The sequence below is a fragment of the Schistocerca piceifrons genome, chromosome 1, assembly GCF_021461385.2.
Source record: "Schistocerca piceifrons isolate TAMUIC-IGC-003096 chromosome 1, iqSchPice1.1, whole genome shotgun sequence".
NCBI lineage: Eukaryota > Metazoa > Arthropoda > Insecta > Orthoptera > Acrididae > Schistocerca > Schistocerca piceifrons.
In genome coordinates this window covers 321,798,912-321,805,580 of record NC_060138.1, presented here as the reverse complement: position 1 = coordinate 321,805,580, position 6,669 = coordinate 321,798,912, and positions in this window count along the sequence as shown.

The window sequence follows — 6,669 nt, the reverse complement described above, 5'->3', positions numbered from 1 at the left end:
GTAAGACATAACAGTGCAATGATGAGTGTTATTCTCGGTCTACGCTACACAAAATTCTTATTAGGTCAATCGAATTCGTGTTGAGTTTCGTCGTTGTTCGAATACACGAAGTACATTGAACCATTTACACCCATTGCGAACATCTATTTGATTGTGTTATCTTCAAGGGTGTATTATGGCATTTGTTTTCTTTATTGTTATTTTAACACCTTACAAAAGGTAGGCCGGCAGCGGCCTATCTACACCGCTCTTTGGCCACAGAATAACAGATAAAAGACACGGAGAAAGAAAAACAGACATACATGAATGGTAAAAACAGGTGACATACATAAGAAACGAATAGAAGGCGTTCGCGAAAGTCACTGGTGGTACAAGTAACTTCAGCACTGCACACAAACGTAGACAAAAAGTTTCACACGCGAACGAAGGAGCACTGAAGAAGAAACACCGACGGACTTAGACACTGTAGCACATGGGTGACGATCTTCTGCACACTAAACACACTATTTCACAATAGAGGGTGGAGGAGGGGGTGCCATATGGAACAGGGGAGGGTAGGAGGGAGATAGGTAGGATGCCAGGGGGAGAGAAGAAGGGAGGGGGAGGGGAGAGGGTATGGTGGGATGTGGAAGCCCGGGGAGGGAGGAGAAGGACAGAAGAGGGGGAAGGAAGGAGGGAGTGAAGGGAAAGAGGGAGCCCAAGGAGGGAAATCTCAGGAGGAGGAAGTGGAGGATCAAATCTGGTGGGAGGGGTAGGTGGAGGGAACAAGGGCATCAACCAGGAGGGGGAGTTGGCGGAAGCCACCTTGAACCAGTGTGTGAAGTGTGGTAAGATGGAGAGCGGCTGGGATGCAGAAGTACAGGCATGACAGCAGATTGGGGTGAGAAAGGATGGGATCAAGTTTATGGGAGGTGTTAAGGATCCATATCTGTTCAAGGAAGTGGAGGAGGTGTGGGAAAGAAGTTAAGACGTAGAGGATCCGTGTGAGGAATGACAGACGGATGTGATAGGCAAGGTGGAGTGCAAGGCTTCCAGGATTTCAAGAGACTTGTAGTAGGTAGGAGGGGCGGAGATCTAGCTGCGGTGGGCATAACAAAGGATGTGGCTGATGAGAGATTTACAGACGTGGAGAATGGTGGAGGTGTCCAGACGCCATGTGCGGCCTGAGAGGAGTTTGAGGAAGCGGAGTCGGGAGCGTGTCTTGGCTTGGATTGTCCGGAGATGGGATGTCAGTTACCCAGTTGTCCTAATTATTACCCAATTTATCATAGAGGTGCTTGAAAGTGGAGCGCTGTAGTGCAGAAATCAATAGCAGATAAGGAAAGACTATTGAGCTTTCATAACCATCAGTCGGAAGAGGTCGAGTGGTGCTGCATCTGCAGGTTGGCAGTAATGGGTCAGTCGTACAAGCTTCATCTAAGAAAATGGGCTTTGGAGTCTTAATTCTTCCGTAAAGTAGAAGCTGAGGATTTTGAGCAGTTTTGGTCACTGACAGCAGAGCGTGCTGCTGAGGAAATCGCATCTCTACACATGGAATCTCTTTTAAAAATCTGAAAAGTTTTTAACGCAGCAATGAGGCGTGCAAACGACGTGCCTTTGTCAACATTGCATCTACCGTAACATTAGGTTACGAAGATGAAACTTTCACTCGAAAAATCTTGCAAATGGTTTTTATGAATAAAAGTGGTCAGTCAATTGAAGGCGACCCCAGATCTGCCTCAACGTGTTGCGTTTGCCTCAGTGTGTCATTTTATCTGGTGCGTTTCTCATAGTCTCAAATCTCCATTATTAATATAATAAAATTTTAAAAGAAAATTTCAGACGTTAACAAATTCCGAAGGAACATCAAATGAACTATTGAAGCAAACTGCTTGCCGACGATGACGAAACATTCATGGGAAGAGTCACCACAGGGAAGGAGTATTGTAACAAAAGATGCGACAAAAGTATCTTCACAGTGAGGTAGCAAATACTCTCCTCTCTCCAAAGCAACAAGAAATTTTGAATCTTATGTAAAATTATTGCCACAGTTCGTTTCGATGTAATTGGTTTCGTGGTTTTGGAATTTGTTGCCTCGGTATCAGTGAATAGGATTCAACATGCAAGCGTTTTGAAAAGGTACCGCGACAAAATTTGGCAAAAAGGAACCACAGTTTTGGCAGGAAAACTCGCAGTTTTATGTGCCATAAATCAAAATTATAACTTCACCAGAACCCTACTCACCTGCAATTGGTCCATGTAGCTTTTTCTTATTTTCATAATTAAAATTAGTGTTGCAAGAACGTCACTTCGCACCAATTCATAGCATTCATGACAATTCGTCATGAGAACTGACGAATGTACCGAAAGGAGCTTCCAAGGACTGCGCTGCGGAGTGGAAGTTCTGCTGGGATAATAGTGTGAATGTAAGAGAAGAATTCTTCGAACGAGACGAGGAATAAAAATTTCTAACACTAACGTGAATTACAGTACAATGCATTTACAAAGTGCAGTCAACTTTATAATAGAAGAAATAAAGAAAAAATAAAAAAGCTTTCAGGAGACTAAAAATTACCAAACGGGAAGTGAAGGAAACAAGGTTAAGGTAACAGGAAATATCGATGGTCCTGAAGATACCTTTTGCGGAAGAATTAAGAATGTCCTTGTTGGATATTCTCAACAAGATTAAAACGTTTTCCAAGGAGAACTTAGCTGACAAACGCAATGCTTCATAGTATGCAGGCAAGGAGAAAAGTTAACAACGAGAGTGACAAAGAAAGAAGGAGGACCTGAAAAAATGGCAATAAAATAGACAGAAGAGCCAAAGAAACTGGTACACCTGCCTAATTTCGCGTAGGGCCTCTGCGAGCACGCAAAAGTGCCGCAACACGACGTGGCATGGACTCTACTAACGTTTGAAGTACTGATGGATGGAATTGACTCTATGAATACTTCAGAGCTGGCCGTAAATCCGTAAGGGTACGAGGGAGTGGAGATCTCTTCTGCACAGCACATTGCAAGGCATCCCAGATATGCTCAATAATGTTCATGTATTGGGCGTTTGCTGGAGAGCGGAAGTTTTTAAACTCAGAAAAGTGTTCCTGGAACCACTCTTCTGCAATTCTAGACTGTGGGGTGTCGCATTGTCCTGCTGGAATTGCCCAAGTCCGTAGGAATGCACAAGGGCATGAATGGATGCAGGTGATCAGACAGGACGCCTACGTACTTGTCATCTGACTGAGTCGTATCTAGAGGTATCAGGAATCCCATACCACTCCAACTGCACACGCCCCACAGCGTTACAGAGCGTCTACCAACTTGAATAGTCCTCCGCTGACATGCATTATCCATAGATTCATGAGATTGTCAATTCTGGTGCCTGGTTCAAAAGCTATTTCCACAGAATCTCTCGTGAATCCAAACAAAATTGTTCTCCCTCCAAGCGTATAAATTCCCGACCCATGACAGCATTTGTTAAGGCTGTGCACAGGAATAAGCAGCATATCAGTATTTGTGTAAGAAGTATCCATGACTCAGCACAGAGGTTATAAAGGGGGATATTCATTGGTCCACAGATACACCAGCTGTTGGGGAATACACACTTTGCGTGCACTCTAACGCCTGATCCGCTGCATGCTTGGCATTGTTTTCGTAATGTGACACTCTCTTCTTAGAAAACAGGAGAGCTGAAAATTACAGGGATCCCGAAGACGATCTCATTCATGCTTATAAGGTTCTGACACGCCACTCCTTTTGCATTAGTCAGACATCAGCAAAAACACCCTGTGAGTTCGTTAATATCACTAGAATAAATGAATGGTGGAGGAATGGACTCTTATTCTATGACAGAGCACATCGACGTTTAGCTGTACAAAATTAGTTTATTTACTGTATTATTGTCAATGAAGCACACTATTTTACATTGAGTGTGACATAACAATTTCAGAACAATTGTCAAGATAACATATTACGTCTTGATTAGCAGAAATAACACCGAGCACAACAGTACAAAATTTGAATATTTTTTCTTACATCTAGACAGTAAAATACTGTATGAGTTAGCTAATATTACATGAAATTAATCGATTCCAGTTTGTAAGTTCGGTACTATTTAGAATGACAATCAAGTCTATGAAGGATGGTTAGTTTTTGTGGCAGGATAAGCAAAAGATTACTAAAGGTTACTTGTGTTCACAATGGACGCCAGCTGGTGATCCAGTATTTTTACATCTCTGCCTGCAGCATTTACCTTTAGCTGTAACGTGTTGTTGGCTGTATGGCTGCCCTCGCCATCTGAAAATCCTATAGAAAACTGAGCAAAATCATTGCTGATTTTATCAATTGAAACTGCCCTATGATTCTCGTCAGGCGAGAAAACATGACTCATTCTTAGTCTGGAAAATATGGCGATATACACGCTCATAGATGGAGCAGCGTGTATAATTTAATGCCAATGCCCTCTCAGTTCTCGTAAGAACAGTTAAATATGTGGCTGTTTCATTTCTCTGATATCAGAGCTCAACGACTCTTTAGCTAATTTCTAGCTGATGTCAGCCGAAGTTAACGCAGTGTTCACAAAAAATTCCTCTTTTCGCGTCGTGCAGAGCGTGATGCACTTTGTTCTACACTTGACACTGGTTCAGAGGAGAGTCCCCAAAGTTTTCAGTATTCTGTCTTTCGTAGCAAACTGTACCCCACCTGTGTCCTTTCGTGCTTCATGGCATGGCTTTTTAGACCAATGGAAGCGTTCCTTTCATCTCGTGCAAACTACACTGCCAATCGCAAAGGGCATACCTTCAAACTGTGCCGTAACCTCGCCACTTCTATTCCTCCCGAGTTTATTTCAGCCAATCGGACTTTTTTTGCCCACTCCTGACGACTAAAAATACACGCGTATATCACGAGAGCACCACAGGCCTTTCATGTAATCAGAAAATGCGACCGTATTTATCTGTATCTCAGGCCTGTTTGCATAAATCTGGAAATTCCCCAACGCAATTTTCTGGTTGTCACCTGCTCCCTTTGTTGGACCATCTGATTTGCTCACCGTCTCCTTCGACACAGTTCTCAACCTGCTAAAAGTCTTTTTTTTTCATCTTTTGCTCATTGACATGCAGATTTTGGTTTGGTGTGTTATTACCGTCGAATCAAGTTCACACCTTTTCGCATTACATATAGAACATTTCGATAGGCAAATATGCTGATTATGACCTGAGTAGGTCATGTTACATTTCAAAAATGGATCAAATGGCTCTGAGCACTATGGGACTTAACTTCTGAGGTCATCAGTCCCCTAGAACTTAGAACTACTTAAACCTAAGGACGTCACACACATCCATGCCCGAGGCAGGATTCGAACCTGCGACCGTAGCGGTCGCTCGGTTCCAGAATGTAGCGCCTAGAACCGCACGGCCACTCCGGCCGGCTGTTACATTTCAATCTACTTGTTACGATGTAGGGAATCTTGTGTAAGGTGCAAAACTATCATTTATTCAAGCTGTCACCTTACATATATGCCTCATTCAGTGTTCGATTTTGTGCTGGGACAATCAACGGATGAGAAATTGATTGAAGTAAGCTCAAAATTGTTCTCAAATGCTGAGTTGAAATATATTTACACTGACCAACGCTCTGTTTTAATTTGTCATAGTTGAAACAGATGTTCTTTCAGTCTCTTTTGTTTTTCCACCGTAATTGATTTACTATATACTACATGTCTGAGCAAAAAACGAATGTTTTTCCAAAATTTAATGTGTTTTAGTTTTCTGACTTAATAAATTTGGAAATAGTACGAAGCCTTTTCTTTCTAATCTATGATTGCCTATGCTTCAATTTTTAAATTGAAACAAAATAGATATTCTATTTCAATTTATGTACTAATTTGTCCCACTCATAATTTTTAAATTTGAGGCTGATTTTTATTTGACATCAAGACTTACATTAAATGATGATGTAGATATATTGAAGTTGAGGAAACCTTCATTTATGATTATCCTCCCCTTTTTCAATACTTATGTCTTATTCTCAACCTTAATTTCTATGTTTATTAGTAGCTTATATTGCTATTATAATTCAAGAAAGTTTCATTGCTTACAATAATTTATCAAATAATTTATCAAATCAATTCCCATAACTTTACAAGCATGATCCAATTAATTTTTACATTCAACATCACAAACATATTTATATCCCCCAAAACTCTTAAACTCATGCATTATAACTGACAGAAGAAATAAATTATCCATTGACTTTTAGAAAAATATTAAATTTCTAACCCTACTAATTACCCTGCAAACATCAAATCATCATCACCAAAATGCAAAATCCTTTTTTTGTACATGAGATATATACAACAAACATGTTACATACAAGAATCTTAGCATCAAAAGAAAATATCAACACATTGGTTTTCTTAATCTAGTTATGTTGTCAGAACATGACATACAAAAAATGTCATTTGTCTGTCAAGATAAACAAATACTTAAAAGAATTGTTAGCAAAAAATCTGCTTTGAACACAAAATTTTTCAAAAATAAAAAATATATTTACACAATAACAAACTCTTTGTGTCCACAATGTTTTCAATGTAACCAGATACACGTTATTCTGTCACAGACAGTCTTCTCTCTTATGTCTTCAATGTGGTTCATTAAAGTCATCATCCTCATCTTCATGTGCCTCAATGTGTCT